Source organism: Rhinoraja longicauda, chromosome 8 (assembly GCF_053455715.1).
Source record: "Rhinoraja longicauda isolate Sanriku21f chromosome 8, sRhiLon1.1, whole genome shotgun sequence".
Lineage (NCBI taxonomy): Eukaryota > Metazoa > Chordata > Chondrichthyes > Rajiformes > Arhynchobatidae > Rhinoraja > Rhinoraja longicauda.
In genome coordinates, this window is record NC_135960.1 from 45,536,722 (window position 1) to 45,558,922 (window position 22,201).

At 43.9% G+C, this 22,201-nt stretch overlaps 1 protein-coding gene across 1 annotated transcript in view; it reads right to left on the reverse strand.

The window, feature by feature from the left end:
• psmd14 (proteasome 26S subunit, non-ATPase 14) overlaps positions 1-11,886 on the reverse strand; it is an 82,615-nt gene extending 70,729 nt beyond the window's left edge. The window contains exon 1 of the mRNA XM_078403817.1: positions 11,795-11,886. The gene's annotated coding sequence lies outside the window, so the exon portion shown is untranslated. The remainder of the gene's footprint in view (positions 1-11,794) is intronic.
• Between the last annotated feature and the right edge of the window lie 10,315 nt (positions 11,887-22,201).

Here is a 22,201-nt window from a genome sequence, read left to right on the forward strand (position 1 = left end):
GCCAGCTAGCTTTGTACCTCTTCATAATACTAGTTCAACTTGGCAACTCTGCTCAGAGATCACCTGTATTTAAGCTGGCAGTCTTCCTGATCTGTCAGTTTCATACCTTTAACTCAGGTATGTGAAAAACGAGTTCAAATATAACTGAAATCAGGATGCAACACTACGTGGATGAAGGAAACTTGTAGATAGCCAGATCATGTTAATTTATACCTCTAGCTCTGGAGAAAAAAGGTTGCTCTGTCTTTTCTCATGGTACTTTTATGCCTTGAGGTGAAGACACATTCTCATAATGTTGTATAGATGGATTGGAGTCCATTTGTGTATTATGATCATGAACCATGTGCATTTCAACAACATTAAATATAACTTATTGTTGATTTGAAATATTTGAAACATTGATTTGAAAATACCAGACTCAGCAACTATTGCAAATTAACCGTTACATTTTCCCTTTTGCTTGTGATGGAAAGAAAACACTTCTAAATTGTGAAGTGTTCTTTGACCAAAACTTGAAAGTTGTAGGACAATATTTTTCAAACATCTCTTTGAAAGACTCCATTTAAAGATTAGAAAATCCTGCAACCCCAAGATGATGCTGTTAACACCACGTGTGTGAGAATCAGTCAACAATGGTCCCTGCCCTCCTGCAAGGCTCAGAGACATGGTAGCAAACAACTTAAGAGCACTGGGGAGGTACCAATTTGTCCCTGCAAAGTCTCCAAATCCACTGACAGAATGAACAAACCTACATCAGTTTCCTCTCCCAGGTCAACAACACCAGCACTGAGGCCCTAATTAAACGAATGTAATACAGACAACCAACACCAAATTCCCAAAACAGCTCCATCATAGCAGGGAATTGCCAGGTGAAGAGAAAATAGTTCAAGGCTGTTTTCAATAATAATAATAATAATATTCATTTATTGTCATTGCAACGAGTACAACGAAATTAAAAAATAGCCAATCCTGACGGTGCGTACAAACATATATGCAATAAATGCAAAAACAAATAAATACATAAATACAATTATATTAAGTACAAGATTTTTTAACGGTGTTGCCTAGTGCAAAGGTAGTGTTCAGTTCTCGTATGGCCCTGGGGTAAAAACTGTTCTTAAGTCTGTTTGTTCGGGATTTGATCGACCTGAAACGTCGACCAGAGGGCAGATGAACAAACAGACGGTGGCCGGGGTGGGATGGATCTTTTATTATTTTGCCTGCTCTACTGAGGCAGCGTAGGCTGAACAGGTGCTCCAGGGAGGGCAGTGAGCAGCCGATGATCTTCTGGGCCGTCGTGATGACCCTCTGAAGGGCCTTCCTGTCCTTTTCTGAGCAGCTGGCATACCATGTGGTTATACAGTATGCCAGCACACTCTCGATGGAGCAGCGATAGAAGGACAACATGAGCTTCTCCTGCAGGTTGGTTTTCCTGAGGATCCTCAGGAAGTGGAGTCTCTGCTGTGCCTTCTTTACTGTGGTGATGGTGTTGGTAGACCAGGTAAGATCCTCTGCGATGTGCGTACCCAGGAACCTGAAAGCGGGTACCCTTTCCACACAGACCCCATTGATGTAGAGTGGGTCGTATTCTACACTGGTTTTTCTAAAGTCAATTACAAGTTCCTTTGTTTTGGAGGAGTTCAGGACCAGATTGTTCACTGAACACCATGCTGCCAGCCTTTGGATTTCATCCCTATAGGCTGTCTCATCTCCTCCTGAGATGAGTCCAACCACAGTCGTGTCATCCGCGAACTTGATGATGGTGTTGGTGGGATGGGTGGGGGCGCAGTCGTGAGTGTAGAGGGAGTAAAGGATGGGGCTCAACATACAGCCCTGTGGTGAGCCGGTGCTCAGTGTAATGGTGGAGGAGAGGTGAGGGCCTATTTTGACGGTCTGGGGGCGGTTGGTCAGGAAGTCCTTGATCCATTGGCAGATGGTTTGGGAAAATCCAAGGTCGGAAAGTTTGGTGACCAGTCTGCTCGGGATGACCGTGTTAAAGGCAGAGCTGAAGTCGAGGAAGAGCATCCTCACATAGCTCCCCTGGTGTTCAAGGTGGGTCAGTGCAGTGTGAAGAGCAGTGTCGATGGCATCCCCTGTAGACCTATTTGCTCTGTAGGCAAACTGGTGTGGGTCGAAGGTGGGTGGGAGGCTGGCTTTGATGTGCTGCAGGACCAGTCTCTCGAAGCACTTTGTGATGACGGTGTGAGTGCTACCGGACGGTAGTCGTTAAGACCGCTGATGACAGACTTTTTCGGCAGTGGGATGATTGTGGCGGACTTCAGGCAGGGAGGGATGGTGGATTTTAAAAGGGACAGGTTGAAGATTTTTGAATATCTTCTTAATATCTCCTTCACTGCCAGACTACAAACCCACGCATCCCTGTAAGCAACCTCTATCCATCTGCTGTTCCCACATTGACCTCCTCAGCCACAGACCCACAGAAATAGAACAAAAGCAAGCCATCCTTGAAACTGAGGGACTGCAGGAAATGAAAGCAGGACATTTACCCGTGTGCAGTCTTTTTAAATGCAAAACAATTATTTAACACGTGTTTGATATAAAAGGAATAAAGCAGAACAGTGTATAATATCATTCTCAAAATTCTACAAAAATTATTTTATTTGCTGCAAAAGTGGTTTATTTTACTGCAATTAAATTTTATTTGACCTGATTGTTTTTATGTATAGTATTATCTGACTAGCATGCAAAATAAAGCTTTATAATGTACCTTGATATACACCAATCAGCCAAAACATTATGGCCACTGACAGGCGAAGTGAATAACATTGATTATCTTGTTACAATGGCACCTGTCAAGGGGTGGGATATATTAGGCAGCAAGTGAACAGTCAGTTCTTGAAGTTGATGTGTTGGGTGCAGGAGAAATGGGCAGTAGACCTCAGCGACTTTGACAAGGGCCAAATTGTTATGGCCAGACGACTGGGTCAGAGCATCTCTGAAATGGCAAGGCTTGTGGGGTGCTCCTGGTCAGCAGTGGTGAGTACCTACCGACAGTGGTCTGAGGAGGGACAAACCACAAACCAGCGACAGGGTGTTGGGCGCCCAAGGCCCATCGATGCGCGAGGGCAACAAAGGCTATCCCGTCTGGTCCGAACTGACAGGTCTACTGTGGTACAAGTCATAGAAAATTTTAATGGTGGTCACGGGAGGAATGTGTTAAAATACACAGTGCATCGCACCCTGCTGCGTATGGGGCTGCACACGGAGGACCAACAGCATATTAGGCAGGTGATCATAATGTTTTGGCTCATCAGTATATGTGACAATAAACCTAACCCCAAACCATTAACCTTTAAAGCAATCTAATAGATTTTACTTTAGAGATACAGCTTGGAAACAGGCCCTTTGGCCCACTGAATCCGTGCCGATCAACAATACACCTGTTCAAAGTTACCCCAGTTTTGCACACTAATTTCGCAATTACACACGAGGAGCAATTTAGAGGCAAATTAACCTACAAACCTGAACATCTTTGGAATATAGAAGGAACCCAGAGCACCTGGAGAAACCCACGCAGTCACAGAGAGAACATACAAACTCTGGACAGATAACACCCATAGTCAGGACCGAACCCGATTCTCTCGCTGTGAGGCAGCAACTCTACTGCGGCACCAGAATGCTGCCCAGTGAAATATACAAGAATTATACATGAAATGATACATGCCAAAATGTTGGTAGTATACAACTTACATTGCCAAGTGAAAATAATTTTACTAAAATTGCACCATCAATCATCTCTCCATCTCCATTATTTTGTTCATTTCAGCAATTGTTCCACAATCACAACTTTGGGAGCCATTGATTTGGGACAATTAAAACGAGATCCTGGTTAGAAAAGCCTACAAAACGAATTCATTTGCAGAAACAAAGAACTGCAGATGCATAAGATAACACAAAATGTTGGAGTAACTCCGCGGATCAGGCAGCATCTCTAGAGAACACTGATAGGTGACGTTTCAGGTAGAGACTGAAGAAGGGTGTTGACCCGAAACGTCACCTATCCACGTTCTCCAGAGATTCTGCCTGATCCACCGAGTTACTCCAGTACTTTATATCCTTTTGTGTAATTCATCTGCAGTTTAATTTGTATTTCAGTGGTCAGATTGATGTTCATTATTCTATTTTCTAACCAAGAAGTATTATTGCTTGATAACTTTGAAATATTCGATCATTAAACAAGATTCTATCTAAAATCTGAGATGATGGTTCCAAAATCGCAGCTAGTTGCAGATAAGTAAGGTAAAATAATGGAAAAATAATATTTACTTTCTATTAATTATGTAATCTGCAGAATACACAATTGCATAGTAAATGTATTTGTTTCTGGGGTTGCAGCGGCAAGGAAGCATCTTTTTTTTTTAGAAACACTTTCTTATCATTAAATCATGTTAATGGAGTGTTTTGCCATGGTAATTATTGTTTATTTTCATAATGTACATCCCTTGATGCACTGTAATCGGTGTTGTAATCCAAGGACATGATTGGTTTAGTTCAGCTGAAGGAGGAGACAGGTTTAAGCAGAAAGGGAAATCACAAATATCAGCAGCAGCCAAAGTAAAATGCAGAGACCCTGAAAGCAAGAGTAGTTCAGAAGATCAAACATATTGCTGTAGAGGCCTAATTTTGTTGAATCTCCAAAACGGGTAGAGCCCCCCTCATTACATTCTAACACCGTCAACCTTAGAACGGAACATAGAAATCCAGGACATAGGAGCGCAGGAACAGGCCCTTTGGCCCACAAGATCTGTGCTGAACATGATGCCAAGATAAACAAAACTCATCTGCCTACACGTGATCTATAACTCTCCATTCCCAGCTCATCCATGTGCCTATCTAAAAGTCTCTTAAATGCCACTTTCCTATCTGCCTCCACCATTACCCCTGGCAGCACATCCCAGGCACCTACCACCCCCTGTGTAAAAAAGCTTGCCCTGTACATCTCCCTCAAAATTTGACCCTCTCACCTTAAAGATATGCCCTCTAGTTTTTGACAGTTCCCCTACACTGGGAAAAAGATTCCGACTGTCTACCCTTTCTATGTCTCTCATAATTTTATATACAGGTCCACCACTGATTATCCAGCACCCTTGGTTCCAGAGCCTTTCTGGATTATCCATTTTGCCAACCTGCAAAGTCGGCGGCAGAAGTTGGTTATGGGAATGCATCGGCCGGCTCCAGCCAGGCCAAAGTTCCAGAGCCCCAGCTGCAGGCAGAAAGGTACCATCCGCTGATCGAGTCGAGATCGGCCACCTCACCTGGCCTACGCGCCACATTTTCGGGAGGGACTTCCGGGGGTGATTTCAAGTGCGCTCTTGTAACCTTGTCTGGAATAAAGGAGATGCTGGACCAATAGTTGCCAGGCAATCGGTATTGGAGCTGTATTTCTATCAGGACGCCCCTCAAATTCAGACCAAAAGAGAACAGTGAACAAGGTATGCAATTAAATGTAATTCGCATCATCCAGATTTAGTATTTAGGGCGGCACGGTAGCGCAGCGGTAGAGTTGCTGCTTTACAGCGAATGCAGCGCCGGAGACTCAGGTTCGATCCTGACTACGGGTGCTGCACTGTAAGGAGTTTGTACGTTCTCCCCGTGACCTGCGTGGGTTTTCTCCGAGATCTTCGGTTTCCTCCCACACTCCAAAGACATACAGGTATGCAGGTTAATTGGCTGGGTAAATGTTTTTTTTTTAAATTGTCCCTAGTGGGTGTAGGATAGTGTTAATGTATGGGGATCGCTGGGCGGCACGGACTTGGAGGGCCGAAAAGGCCTGTTTCCGGCTGTATATATATGATATGATATGATATGATATTGACAAACCATGCATCTGGTCACTGCTTCCAACCATCCAGACACGCAGTCTTTAAGAACTTGAATACAAATTGTGTCTTTCTTGTCACTTCAAACTTCATGAGATCACAGCTGGACAATCACTCACATGTGTAGGCAATATATGTATAATCAGTAGTCCAGATGGAGACCAAATTATTTTCATTTTTAACTGTTCAAACACCACATTCTCCAACTGTGAGGAATTACAATTATGCCTTAACTGTTCAAACTTGATTGCTTAATGTGATTTGAAGTTGACTTAAATTTGCATATAACGACAACTGCATATAGCTTCTTCCCTACAGCCATCAGGCTATTAAACACTATAACCTCCAAATAAGCTAGAAACTATTGGTTTTGTCTTTTTGCGCTATTATTGTGTTTGATTTTATTTGTATGTGTGTATGCATGTATGTATGGGTATGTATGAATGTATGTATGTACATATGTATGTTCACAGACATGTATGTTATAAATATATATATATATATATATACATATATAAAAATACATAGAGTACTATGTTTACATATTCAATTGTGCTACTGCAAAAATGAATTTCATTGTTCTGTCTGGGAATAATGACAATAAAAACTCTTGCCTCCCTCTGTGAAGAGGATGCTTTGAGGAGGCAGGGTGACTTGGACAGGTTGGGTGAGTGGACAGATCCATGGCAGATGCAGTATAATGTGGATAAATGTGAGATTATCCACTTTGGTGGCAAGAACGGGAAGGCAGATTATTATCTGAATGGTATCAGGTTAGGAAAAGGGGAAGTACAATGAGACCTGGGCGTCCGCGTACATCAGTCACTGATAGTAAGCATGCAGATACAACAGGAAAGAAAGCTAATGGCATGTCGGCCTTTATAATGAGAGGAGTTGAGTGTAGGAGCAAAGAGGTCCGTCTGCAGTTGTAAAGGGCCCTGGTGAGACCTGGAGTATTGTGTGCAGTTTTGGTCTCCTAATTTGAGGAAGGACGTTCTTGCTATTGAGGGAGTGCAGCGTAGGTTCAGAAGGTTAATTCCCGGGATGGTGGGACTGTCATTTGATGAAAGAATGGAGCGACTGGGCTTGTATTCATTGGAATTTAGAAGGATGAGGGGGGATCTTATAGAAACACATAAATTTATTAAGGGATTGGACACACAAGATGCAGGAAACATGTTCCTGATGTTAGGGGAGTCCAGAACCAGGGGGCACAGTTTAAGAATAAGGGGTAGGCCATTTAAAACTGAGATGAGGAAAAATTTTGTCACACAGGGAGTTGTGCATTTGTGGAATTCTCTACCTCAGAAGGCAGTGGAAGCCAATTCACTGGATGCATTTAAAAGGCAGTGAGATAGAGCTCTTAAGGTTAGTGCTATCAAGGGGTATGGGGAGAAGGCAGGAATGGGGTACTGATTGTGGATGATCAGCCATGAATGGCGGTGCTGGCTCGGTGCTGGTTCCCCGACCATTTGAAAACAGAGTAAATCCACTTTGTTTGTTGTACAATAGAATGCTGGCTCTAGGTTTGTCGTGATTTCCACACCATCTCTGAGACATTGACACTGTATTATCAATAATGTTTTATTGAAAGATAAAAATCTCTTAACATTTCCCCATTTTCAATTCCAGCAGATGTCTCATTGATTGACATCTGTTTTTATGTTGCAGTGCGAGAGATATTGGATGGCCAAATGGATGAAAATCAGAGATAGACAATAGACAATAGGTGCAGGAGTAGGCCATTCGGCCCTTCGAGCCAGCACCACCATTCAATATGATCATGGCTGATCATTCTCAATCAGTACCCCATTCCTGCCTTCACCCCCTACCCCCTGACTCCGCTATCCTTAAGAGCTCTATCTAGCTCTCTCTTGAATGCATTCAGAGAATTGGCCTCCACTGCCTCCCAAGGCAGAGAATTTCAAAGATAAAATCAGCTTTATTACAAAACATGGGCATATCTTAAGAGATTTTCATGACCTCTGCCTACACCTCCCTCAGCCTAATGACTCAGTGGGCAACTGCATTTTAGCACTGAATTATAAGCCATAAAGAAACATTGCTCAGATTCTAGTTTGCAAGGAATAAAATTGAATTCAGCATCCAAGAAATAAGCTGCTAATTCAGCAAATCAGCAAGTTTGCATATCGCAGTATTTCTTTGGAGCCAGACCAGATGTATCATACTTAAAGTTCACACTTGATGAATGACCAATTAGCAAGGTGCAGCAGATTAAGACATTAAGGCTATTAAGTATGCTTCAAAGCAGTCAATCTTTTTAATAGTCTTTAGTTAATATTTTCAACAAAAAAATTGAATTAATAAATATCAAAAGATTAAAATAAAGCTTGGCAAATATTTGTATGGCAATGACATTTACATAGCTCTTGTTTCCACAACTATTTCATTGTTATCAAATCATCTGAAAGTTTTCAATATTGGCTCCAGACCCCATAAAGTCTTGTAGCATCAGGTCAAATATATCCAAGGAAACCTCCATCTGATTAACATTGGCCATCATATGTAGGAAGGAACTGCAGATATTTGTTTATACGAAGATAAACACGAAATGCTGGAGTAACTCAGTGGGTCAAGCAGCATCTCTGGAGAGAAGGAATAGGTGACATTTCAGGTGAGAACCCTTCTTCAGATCAGTCTGAAGAAGGGTTCCGACTTGAAACGTCACCTTTTCCTTTTCTCCAGAGATGCTGCCTGACCTGCTGAGTTACTCCAGCATTTTGTGTCTATCTTTAACATTGGCCACCATTCGTCAGATGATGAACCAGTGTCGCTCCAGGTTCAACCAGTGTCCCACATGTTGACCAACATATGGAATTAGCATTGAGTGTATCAAGGGCTCAGAATGTACTCTGGGAAGCAAATTCACCCTGGTTAGGGGCACCACCATTGACTGAGTTGGCCAAACACTGAAGGACATCTGCCAGATTGGTTCTGCAGCAGGTAAAGAGCAAGGTAACATAATTTGAACACATCTTCATCAAAGCAGTGACACATGCCCGATGCTTGAAGAGACAATTTCTCGACTTCTCATTGAGAAGACACTCCATCATGTTGTGTGGCACCAACAGTCTAAATGGCAGATTCAAAGCAGATCAAAACTGCACAAAAGGGATATAAACTGAAGCAGAAATATGAACCACCACAATGCATTGCCTCTTGCCCCAGTGTCTTCATCAGCCTACCATTACCATCAAACCAATGTAATAAAGACAGCCAACAGCATGCCAAGAGAAGCACCAGGCTTTCCTAACCAGAACCAAACTGGTAAGACTACAACACAGAACTATGTGTGCCCTAGACAGCAACAGGCAGAACAAAGCAATCTTGCCAGCAACAGATCTGTTCAAGCCCTAAGGTTTTACCACATCTGGTCATGAATGAGGGTTGATAATTAAGAAGTTAATGAAAGGTTTCAAATACATTCTATTCTCAGCAATGACAACCCATGACACACTAGGATTAAGGAGGTCAGAAGCATTTACAACCATGTACATCCAGAAATGCCAAAGGAATGATCCCGCCCCGACCCCCCCCCCCCCCCCCCCCCCCTCACCACAGATGCCAGTCTTGAGGCAATTTCAACATTTCTTCACATCCATTGTATTATTCTAACCTATTTCATAGAAACATAGAAAATAGGTGCAGGAGTAGGCCATTCGGCCCTTCGAGCCTGCACCGCCATTGAATATGATCATGGCTGATCATCCAGCTCAGTAGCCTGTACCTGCCTTCTCTCCATACCCCCTGATCCCTTTAGCAAAAAGGGCCACATCTAACTCCCTTAAATATAGCCAATGAACTGGCCTCAACTACCTTCTGTGGCAGAGAATTCCACAGACTCACCACTCTCTGTGTGAAGAAATGTTTTCTCATCTCGGTCCTAAAAGACTTCCCCCTTATCCTTAAGCTGTGACCCCTGGTTCTGGACTCCCCCAACATCGGGAACAATCTTCCCGCATCTAGCCTCTCCAACCCCTTAAGAATTTTATGTGTTTCTATAAGATCCCCCCTCAGTCTTCTAAATTCAAGCGAGTACAAGCCCAGTCTATCCAGTCTTTCCTCATATGAAAGTCCAGCCATCCCAGGGATCAATCTGGTGAACCTTCTCTGTACTCCCTCTAAGGCAAGAACGTCTTTCCTCAGGTTAGGAGACCAAAACTGCACACAATACTCCAGGTGCGGTCTCACCAAAGCCCTGTACAATTCCCTTCAATTCACCATGTCATCATCAACCCTGGCTTCTGTTAAGAGACATCTGCGACCCAACTCCCAGTCATTCGCTATCTCCAGACTGCAGGGGCTCATTCAGTTACAATTCCTCCATGGTCATCTCAGTGCCATTACTTCAAACCCACCCTTTATCATACAAAGTGCTGGAGGAACTCAGCGGGTCAGGCTGCAGCTGTGGTGGGAAATGGACAGACAACACTGAATCCGAAGAAGGCTTTCAACCCGAAACATTATCTGTCCATTCCCTCCAGAGTTCCTCCAGCACTTTGTGTTTTGCTCAAAATTCCAGTATCTGCTGTCTTCCCATCTCAACCTTCCCCCTGCACTATCTCTCCCCACGCCTTTGTCAATTTAAGTCCACGATAGTGGTGGTATTATGGAGCAAAGGAACTACAATGTTGGAATCTTGTGGAAAACACAAAGTGCTGGAGTAAATTTGATCAGTAAGGGTGTCAGGGGTTATGGAGAGAAGGCAGGAGAACGGGGTTGAGAAGGAAAGCTGATTGAATGGTGGAGTAGACTCAATGAGCCAAATGGCCTAATTCTGCTCCTGTAACTTATGAACTAAATCAGCAGCATTGGAAGAGAGATAGGTGCAGAGACAGGAGGGTGAAAGGGGGAGAGAAAGGAGGGTTAGGTGGGAGAGATAGATCAGCCATGATTGAACAGCAGGGTAAACTTGATGGGCTGAATGGCCTAATTCTACTCCTCTCCCATGATCTTATGATTCTGTGTCGCCCCCGTTACGGGAAGGGTTCAGAGGAGGTTTACCAGAATGCTGCCTGGATTCACAGATTTCAACTGCAAGGAGGGGTTGGATAGACTTGGATTATTTTCTCTGGAACGCCGGAGGCAGAGGGAGAACCTGATAGAAGCATATAAAATTATGAGAGGCATAGATAGGTTAGACAATTAAAACCTTTTCCCCAGGGTAGAAATGTCAAAAATTAGAGGGCATAGCCTGGTTTGTGAGAGGGGCAAAGTTTGAAGGAGATGTGCAGGACAGGTTTTATTTTACACAGAGGGTGGTGGGTGCCTGGAACGCGCTGCCAAGGGTGATGGTGCAGGCAGATACGATGATGGTCAAGAGATCTGTGGATACGCACATGGCTATGATGGGAGTGGAGGGATATGGTCTACGTGCAGGCAGATATGAGTTGGGCTTGACAGCATGCTCGGCACAGACTTTGTGGGCCGAAGGGCCTGTTCCTGTGCTGGACTGCTCCATGTGAAGAGGGGGAAGGGGAGGTGGGGGCAAGAAGGGATGAGGGAGCAAGAAGGGATGGGGGAGGTGGGGGCAAGAAGGGATGGGGAGGTGGGGGCAAGAAGGGATGGGGAGGTGGGGGCAAGAAGGGATGGGGAAGGGGAGGTGGGGGGCAAGAAGGGATGGGGGAAGGGGGGCAAGAAGGGATGGGGAAGGGGGGTGGGGGGCAAGAAGGGATGGGGAAGGGGGGTGGGGGGCAAGAAGGGATGGGTGAGAGGAGGCTCTCCTCGAGAGGAGAGATCTCCTCAGCTCAGGCTCAGCTCAGCTCAGCCCGGGGAGTGCAGTCACCGCACAAACTCTGCCGCCAACTCCCAGCACCTCCGACCAACCGCTCCCGGCAACAGGCCGCGGTTTCGCTTCAGGCTCAGACTCAGGCTGCAGAGTCAGACACGCGTTCTTATTCTAACTCCATATTCCTTATTTCTTATTCACTCACCGACGATGACTGGGCCGTTTCCCGCTGCCTTCCACTTCCGGGCCAAGGGAACACTTCCGCTTCCCAGCGCGCGCGTCCGCGGCCGTTGGAGGCAGAGGTGAGCGCGCGGGAAACGGGCAGATGTGCAGGGTGACGGGCAGATGTGGGGGGTTACAGGACAGGTGTGGGGGGTGACGGGCAGATGTGGGGGGGTGACGGGCAGATGTGGGGGGGTGACGGGCAGATGTGGGGGGGGTGACGGGCAGATGTGGGGGGGTTACAGGACAGGTGTGAGGGGTGACGGGCAGATGTGGGGGGTGACGGGCCGATGTGGGGGGGTTACAGGGCAGATGTGCGGGGTTACAGGGCAGATGTGGGGGGGTTTACAGGTGTGGGGGGTGACGGGCAGATGTGGGGGGTGACGGGCTGATATGGGGGGTGACGGGCAGATGTGGGGGGTTACAGGACAGGTGGGGTGATGGGCAGATGTGGGGGGTTACAGGACAGGTGTGGGGGGTGACGGGCAGATGTGCAGGGTGACGGGCAGATGTGGGGGGTTACATGACAGGTGTGGGGGGGGGTTACAGGTGTGGAGGGTTACAGGACAGGTGTGGGGGGTGACGGGCAGATGTGCAGGGTGACGGGCAGATGTGGGGGGTTGGGCAGATGTGGAAGGTGACGGGCAGATGTGGGTGGGTTACACGACAGGTGTGAGGGGTTACAGGACAGGTGTGAGGGGGATTACAGGACCGGTGTTGGGGGTTACAGGACAGGTGTGAGGGTTACAGGACAGGTGTGAGGGGGGATTACAGGACAGGTGTGGGGGGGGGAGTTACAGTACAGGTGTGGGGGGTTACAGGGCAGGTGTGGGGGGTTAAAGGGCAGGTGTGGGGGGTTACAGGACGGGTGTGGGAGGGGGTTTACAGGACAAGTGTGGGAGATGGTGGGGGGGTGATAAAGGACAGATGGTGGGGGGTTACAGGACAGATGTGGGCGGTCGCAGCAGCCAGATGTGGGGGTTTACAGGACAGATGTGCGGGATGATGAGGGGGGTGATAAAAGACAGGTGTGGGGGGTGTTACAGGACAGATGTGGGCAGGGGTTGACAGGACAGATGTAGGGGGGTGTTACAGGACAGATGGGTGTTACAGGGCAGATGTTGGGGGGGCTACAGGACATATGTGGGGGGTGGCAGGCCAGATGGGGTGGGGTGAGATTGGCCAGATGTGGGGGGGGTCACAGCGGCCAGAGGTGTGGGGGGTGAAGGTGGCCAGATGTAAGGGAGGCAGTGGTCACCGCAGTCAGAGATGAGTGCAGATATGTGTGTGGTGGGGGGGGGGGGGTGGGGTCTGCAGCTGCCTGCTGTGTGGTGGTGACAGCCGCCAGATGTGTGGGATGCACAGAGCTAAATGTGTGGGGGCGGCAATGCCAAATGTGTGGAAGTGACAATGCCAAATGTGTGGGAGTGACAACACCAGAGGTGTGGGGGTGACAACACCAGAGGTGTCGGGGTTTGCAGTGGCCAGAGGAGAGTGCAGGTGTGGGGGTGACCACAGCCAGATGTAGGGGGGGGGGGGTTGTAGCATCCAGAGATGAGTGCAGATGTGAGGAGGGTCACATCAGCCAGAGGTGAGTTCAGATGTGTGTGTGTGTGGGGGGGGGGGGGGTCCACAGCAGCCAGATGTATGTGTGGGAGTTACAAAAAGCAGAGGTGTGTGCAGATGCAAGGGCACAGCAGCCCTTCAGGCAACATCTGCACAGGTGTCCTCTTCAGCCAGCTGTCTGTAGAGTTAAGTGTGAGGTGCAAATTCTGTCGCTATGTTAAATAAAATGTCTTGACTGGAGTCTGTTGTGACTTCACCCACCTGACTATTACCTCACCTTGGCAGAACTAAACCCAACTGCAAGTAGTATATTGCAAATAGTGTATGTCCAGTGGCGGTGGATGTATGTCAAGAGTGTTTATTTGGCATATGTACCAATAATGAAACAATAAATTTCATACTTGCTGCAGCTTTAATGTAATAACACACATTTTTACAATCATGAATGTTAAAATAAATTAGTAGAAGATGGTATGTTATATTACACACTGATAACTTATCGGAATTTGTTGAATAACTCGGCCTAAAGAAGGGTCCCGACCCGAAACATCACGTATCCACGTTCTCCAGAAATGCTGCCTGACCCACTGAGGTATTCCAGCACTTTGTATCCTTTTGTGTATTAACCATCATTTGCATGGTTTTTACAATAAATTAATAATCAGTTGTACAAGTTAATTTTAACTAATTTCATTGGCAAGTTGCATGTACATTTAAGATGTGCTTATTCTCTTTGCTATTTCCAAGCCGAATAGTCCCACATAATGAGTGGGAGCACTTTCCACTACTTTAGAGATATAGTGTGAAAGCAGCCCTTCGGCCCACAGAGTCCGCGCCAACCAATGATCACCCTGTATATTAGCATTATCCTACACACTAGTGACAATTTGCATTTTTTACCAAAGCCAATTAACCTAAAACTGCATGACTTTGGACTGTGAAAGGAAACCAGAGCACCCGGAGAAAACCCACGCAGTCACAGGGAGAATGTACAGATAGTACCCTTGATCAGGATCGAACCCGGGTCTCTGGCGCTGCAAGGCAGCAACTTTTGGTCACGTTGCTATAGGAAGGATGTCATTGAGCTGGAAAGAGTACAGAGAAGGTTTATGTTTCCAGGACTTGAGAGCCTGAACTAAAGAGAGAGGTTGGATAGGCTAGGACTTTATTCCTTGGAGTGGATCTTATAGAGGTGTATAAAGTCATGAGAGGATTAGATCGATCAGAGAGTCTTTTACCCAGGATAGGGGAATCAAGAACCAGAGGGCTTAGGTTGTGAGAGAGGAAAGAATTAATAGGAACCTGAGGGGCAATGTTTTCACTCAGAGGGCGGTGGGTATATGGAACAAGCTGCCTGAGGAGGAGTTGAGGGAGGAACTATAACAACATTTAAAAGACATTTGTGCAGGTACATGAACTGGCAAAGTTCAGAGAGATATGGGCCAAAGGCAGGCAAATGTGGCTAGTTTGGGTGCATTTTGGTCGACATGGGCCTGTTTCTGTGCTGCATGACTCGATGAACACTAACAATCCCCCTTCCCTTTCAGCTTTAACAATCTACTCCTGTTGACAACCCCGTGTACAAAATCTGTTTCTCCAATGCAGAATTTAATTAAAACAACTCCAGGGATAATGGAAAGGCATAAAATTGAACCTTTGAGCAAAGCAAAGTAAGTGAAAGACAACTGAATCAAAGTGATCACGGGCAGAGCCCCAGAAAGCCAGCAGCAACAGCTTGATGAGAAGCCGTAATGTGTCAAGATCACCGCACCATGAGAGACAGCAGCACGGGATGAGTGGGAAGATGAAGCAGCAGGGAGGGACAAAAGTAATAAAGTGGTGAAGTACACAGAAAAGAGAGAACCATGTGACAGTATCCCAGAATAAAGCATAAAGGAGAGTAAAATGAAGAAATAAATGGAGAAGAGCTCTACAAAAATAAGCAGAGGAGTAAAATCATATTTCTGTGGCTCTCCGGTTGTAGAAATGATCACGTATATCGAAGGAATCAATTATTCAATTTGATTCAATGATCAAAGGATAAAATCTCATATCCTCAGACACCCAAAAGCATTGTGCAGCTAAATAATTACTTTTACTATCGTCAACTTTGTACAAGTTATCTAGGGTGGCCTTTTAATAAACCAGAACACGTGTATCCTAATGCATCTGAAGGGAGTGAAACACCTCATCTATAACTTAATCCTTTCCAAACAGTCATTTGACGTGAAGCAACGATTCACTTGTAGTTCTAATCTACTGCGTTGCATTCATAGAAGGTAGAACAGTACAGCACAGGAACAGGCTCTTAAACCCACAACGTATGTGCTAAACATGATGCCGTTAAACTCTGCCTGCATGTGATCCACATCCCTCCATTTCCTGCATATCTGAAAGACGGTGCTCATCATATGGACTCCTCTACATTGGAGAAACCAAGTGGAGATTGGATGCTGGCATTGCGGATATCTCTTGTTCATTGTGCATATACTTGTCCATCACTCCCCAACGCTGACCAATCTGTTTGTGGGCCCTCGTGCTGTTCCAATGAAACCCAACACAAGCTTGATAAACAGCATCTCATCTTCCATCATGGCACCTTGCAACTTTCAGGAGTCAATACCTAATTCAACTATCTCAGCTACTATATCTGTTTGTGTCAGAACTGGCCAACCTTGTTATAAAGTTAAATCAATTTTAGTTCACCTCACATAACATCTGATCTTCTGGGCCTTCAAACATTCTCTTTTGAAGACACAAGGAACTCCAGGTACAGATTTACAAAAATGACAAAAGTGCTGCAGTAACTCAATTGGTTAGGCAGCATCTGTGGATAACATGGATAGGTGATGTTTTGGGTTGGGTTTTGGTTTCAGTTCTCTATAGCAGCTCAAGCCTACATTTCACAACTTTTACAATTGCTTTTGTTCTCTTTCTCTAAGTTCAGTTTTAGTTTAGAGATACAGCATGGAAACAAGACCCTTCAGCCCACCGAGTCCATGCCGACCAATGATCACCCATGCACTAGTTCTATCCTACACACTAGAGTCAATTTACAGAAACCAATCAACCTACAAACCTGCACACCTTTGGAATGTGGGAGGAAACCCGATCACCCAGAGAAAACCCACATAGTCACAGGGAGAGCGGGCAAACTCTACACAGGCAGTACCTCATGTCAGGGTCTTTGGCACTGTAAGGCAGCAACTCTACAACTGCCACTCATATCTGCCATTGCTGTCCTGCTTGAGTTGCCTTTATCAACCCATTGACCTGGCAGTTTTGAAAAGAACACATTAACATGGCATTTATTCACAAAATGCTGGAGTAACTCAGCAGGTCAGGCAGCATCTCAGGAGAGAAGGAATGGGTGACCTTTCGGGTCGAGACCCTTCTTCAGTCTGAAGAAGGGTCTCGACCCAAAACGTCACCCATTCCTTCTCTCCTGAGATGCTGCCTGACCTGCTGAGTTACTCCAGCATTTTGTGAATAAATACCTTCGATTTGTACCAGCATCTGCAGTTATTTTCTTACATTAACATGGCAACACAAAAACAAGGAACTGCAGATACTGAAATCTTGAGCAAAAGACAAAGTGCTGCAGGAACAGTGGACAAGCAACATCTGTGGTGGGAATGGACTGGGGATGTTTTCGGTGGGAAGCTTCAAATCTATCAATTGTATTTGAGTTTGGCCTGGCTGTATCTATTATCTGTTTTTTTGCTAATTATGTTTTGCATTCATGTTTTGTTTCTGCACATTTTTTATTTTTAAGGCCTCCAGTAGCATGTATGTGTAATTTATGTTTTCTGCCTCGGTGTCCGAGTCTGTGTGCTTGTGTTGCTGCTGCAAGCAAGATTTTCATTGTACCTGTACCTCACCATACTCATGCATGTGACAATCAACTCGACTTGATACAGTCCCAGTCACACAATTTCCCATGCACCTCGAATCTTTGCCGTGCTTCCGCTATGACAAGCACATCCAAGTTTATTTTAGAAGACAACCAAGGAATAAGGCACTAGTCTGACCACATTTGGAATATTATGAACAGTTTTGGGCTCCATATGTGAGGAAGGATGTGCTGGCCTTGGGTATTTTTATACCAGAAATTGATAGGTTCTTGTTTAGTAAGGGCATCAAAGGTTACGGGGAGAAGGCAGGAGAATGGGGTCGAAAGTGAAAAATAGATCAGCCATGATCGAATGGTGGGCCGGATTTGATGTGCCAAACGGCCTAATTCTGCCCCTATGTCTTAAGGTCTTATGGATCAACATACCAGAACCATCAACATTTAGGGGCGGCACTGGCGCAGGTGGTAGAGCTGCAGCCACACAGAGCCAAAGGTCCCGGTTCAATCCTGACCTTGGGTGCTGTCTGTGGGTTATGCACGTTCTCCCTGTGACCGCATGGGTTTCCTCTGGGTGCTCCACTTTCTTCCTGCATCCCAAAGATGTGCGAGTTTGTAGGTTAAATGGCTGCTGTAAGGGAGGGGATGAGAAAGTGAAATAACATCAAATAAGATTGAACGGGTGATCGATGGTCAGTATGGACTCGGTGGGCAGAGGCCCTGTTACTGTGCTGTATCTTTCAATCAGCTACCCCTACAATCAGCCCAATGGAGGGTCTCAACCCGAAACGTCACACATCCATTTTCTCCAGAGATGCTGCCTAACCCACTAGTTACTGCAGCATTTGTTTCTATCCTCAATACTTAGGCACTGGCTCAAAATAAATAGGTTGGTTTCTTACCAGTAAATTCATCCATGTGTGTCCAGCAGAGATTCTGATGAGCACTGTAAGTATTCTGCAAAATACCAACTGAGTCAGGATACTCTCTCAACAATTACTTTCAAAATAATTTTCCATAATGTGTGCAAAACCTTCAAACTAATTACCGCAGTATGATTATAACTGCTCTCCACTTAAAATACTAAATAGCTTTGAACAAATATTCAACAATACAATAAGCTGACACAATGCATTTTTATTTTTGTCCGACCAGTTGAGCATTAAATTGATTTCAAGGACAAATAATTCAGGAACAGAAACAGCATCTTCATAGTTTTTGCACAATAACACTATTATGGAGAAAGTGGGACTTTTTTTAATGAATTCCTCTGTTTAAATTGAATCATTAACATCAGGTTTTGAACAATTAACAATTTGACATTTGTGTTGGGCATTATTACATACATTTAACTATTTCCACCTTGTAAATAATTTATACATTTTATTTTGCAAAAATAAAATGCAGCAGTCCTGCAATTGTTGAATGGATATTTTTTTTTTTAAAAGGGAAATAAATGTGACAAATTTATGCTGTAAAATAAAGGACATGTTTTCACGAGAATTACTGCACAGCCTGCCTCAGTAATACACACTCATTTCGCTTCACGAACCTTAAAAAAATAATTTATGTGTAGGAAAAAACCCGCAAATGCTGGTATAAATTGAAGGTAGACACAAAATGCTCGAATAACTCAGCGGGTCAGGCAGCATCTCCGGAGAGAAGGAATGGTTGACGTTTCGGGTCGAGACCCTTAAGAAGGGTCTCGACCCGAAACGTCACCAATCCCTTCTCTCCCGAGATGCTGCCTGACCCACTGAGTTACTCCAGCATTTTGTGTCGACCGTAAAAAAATCATCTTCACAATTGTTACTGATGTAAAAAAATGGAGCCACCCAAATGCTTAAATTTGTGTTGAGGTAACATTCTAATATATACAGCAGATATCAATATATAAAATAAATAATATACTTTAAATTCCGTGTACATGATGAAAGATTAGACTCAGCAATCCTTGTGCAACGTTTCATAACTCCAGCATTGTGTTTATAAAATGGGTATTTTTTTAAGAAAATCAGTTTCGTTGTGTGTTCTCTTCCTTTTCAATACTTTATCAGCTGCAATTATTAATTACACACGAAGGTGAATTTGAAGGTGAGGATATGTGTTAAAATAAAACTTTAGTCTGAGATGAAAGTACATTATGATCACCAAACAGAAAGATTCTGGAGCAAAAAATACACCATGATACCAAATTTTATTCAGAACTAAAAATGTGTATTTTCCTGCGACTAGGAAATAAATATTTATGATTCATTCGGAACAGAAAGTCATTTCGGTTTCCAGCCGAAACGATTGGTGAATTGCAAATATCATCAACGCTATGGAAATGTTATCAGATGTATTGATTAGAAATGCGTGTCCTGGGGTCCAAAGGCAAAATATAAGATGCCCCGGACGGCCTTCAAACAAAATGTTAACAAGGTTGCATAGGTAGTTTCTTGCTGGAGAATTACCATTTCTCATCGGTCTGAGAAAACAAATATATTTAACAGCAACATCGCCATCTAAACTATACATGCTCTCCAGAATTAGCTAAACGTGTTTTTTCTGTTTACATTTGTTAATTTATGTTTCAACTTAATCTGTGTAATAGTGCTAATATGTCGTTGCCCGCTAATTTATGTTGTTCGGCTTTGCAAAGAATTATATTGTGCAGGAAGGAACCAGACGCTGGTTTACACCGAAGACACTGAATGCTGGAGTAACTCAGCAGGTCAGGCAGCATCTTTGGAGAAAAGGAAGAGATGTCGTTTCGGGTCGAGACCCTTCTGATTATATTGAGATTTTGTTTTATCATGTAACACTCAAATTTCCGAAGTTTTATGAACAGCATTGTTTCATTACAGTAATTTATTAAAACATACAAGTTCCAACAAGAACATTGCTAAAATCGCGAATGTTTACTCAGTTCTAAGTTCCTGATGGAAACTATTTTTGACACCCATGAAGGTATATATATATTTTTTGCAAACAATGTTCGGTGAACCTATGTGGTTTTCGAAACTCCCCAGAGTATAATTAGTGTTCATCTGTTTAGGCAAGGCACACATTATGTTGGTAAGGTTGCTAGAAGGATCTCAGATTTTTTGTGTGTTTTTTTTAATTTTGGGGGGATGCTAATACATTAATTGGCAATTTACATGCGTTTGCAGATGCTACCTTAGCTCAAACCTGACTCTGGAATGCTTGATGGAGATATCACAGTGCATTTGGCAGTTTTCCCATTTTAAAGAAAGCTTCAGCAAGTCGTGAACATCTGACAGGCCCGACAGCGTGAATTACAATTACATTACTTTTCACACTAAATGTGGGTGATAGCTACTTGGAAAGAAGTTTTGTCGTTTCGTTCCAAAAAACTGGAAAAAGAATTACATGGTCATGCTGTGCTTTTAAAGGCAGTTTGGCTCACTTAGGTCTATTTAACACCTAATTCAAAATAGTCCATAGGCGTCTGAATATGCTAATGTTATGTAATTAGTTTACTGCAAGCTAGAAAATTTGACAAACGTAAATCAAATTGCATTTAATAACAGGGCGACAACGAAGTGCGATTTTTGCAGACGATTGAATATCCGTAGGTATTTTAGGTTCTTATATTTGTGTGGATATTTAATGTCAGATAGATGTCTTAAACCGCAAAAAAACTTGCCAAACTGTTGGCCATGAACTGTGAACGTATGATGAGATGACCCACCCAAAATAACCGACGAAAACAAGTTCGACGTTCCACCCTCAGGTTTAGTTTTTTTAAACACCAGTGTATAGCAATTACACCACTCTACCCGTGTAAAGAAGTACCTGTAAAACAAACAATATCAGGCACCTGTCGGCTGATTTCAACACAACGATTCTCCTTAAAATAAATAAATATTTAAATCCCGATCTGACTAACGATGGGGTCTGTAATCATATATTGGCGATAGGAAAGTGAAGCAATATTACAGAACGAAGGTGTGTCCAATCTATATTATATTTCGTAAATTAGATCTGTAAATTTGACTAATTGATAGGGCGTGTTGACGCTAATCGCAGTGATAAAGGACGGGCAGTTTCATCTAAATAAAGTGCAAACATACTAAAAAAAAAGCTTGTTTATAGTGACGGTCGAGATATAGACGGAAAAAATCAAAAGGTGATAGCGAACCCATGACGCATTTATCATATCCGCGTTATGTCATTCTTTTGTTAGATTATTTTAAGGTCGAATTAATAATTTTACCTCCATTTAACTAAGCGCCTCCATGATTTTGTAATAACGATTAAATTCCGCTCCCTCTTTGCATGTTGCACCATTTCCTGGCGGTGCTATTTTCAGTAAACGGTTGCAAAGGGACAGTGGACTCTTTAAAACCGATTTCACCTCCAACTGGATAGACATATAGTTCAGGTTTCCAGCACCACATTCTGACCTCGAGATTGACATAAATTCTTACTCCTCGCATGATCTAAACGTATGTGAAATCATCCTTTACAGGCTTGTGAACACATATCCAGACTGTGTTTATGGAAAACGAAACAATAGAAATATATTGTTATACAAGAGTGCTGAAGAATGAGAAACATTTTAAACGCCTTTCTCCACCGATGTACCATTTACGCACGGAAGTGTGTTAACATTCTCATTTTGAACTGTTATTGTGACCATTTCTTTATTGTTTGCAACCTGTAATTATCCCGCCTATACCTGATTGTTAACATGAATCAGTTCAGGCTGATAATAGGACGAAATTATCTACCTCGCTCCACTGAAAAAAAAATGTGATGAAAGCGGGAGGAAAAAAACATTTGACCTTAAATGTGATTTCTTTACATTTTTATATAACTAAACGCCCCTCCAGCTTAATGGTGGATCGGAAATGTTTTGCTGTAGCTCAGGTAGGGAATATTTCATTTTAGTTTCCACTGATTGTGATAAAAGTTCTACTGTCGGATTTGGCGCCCAGCTGATAGAGCGGGAAGCGCCTGTTGGCG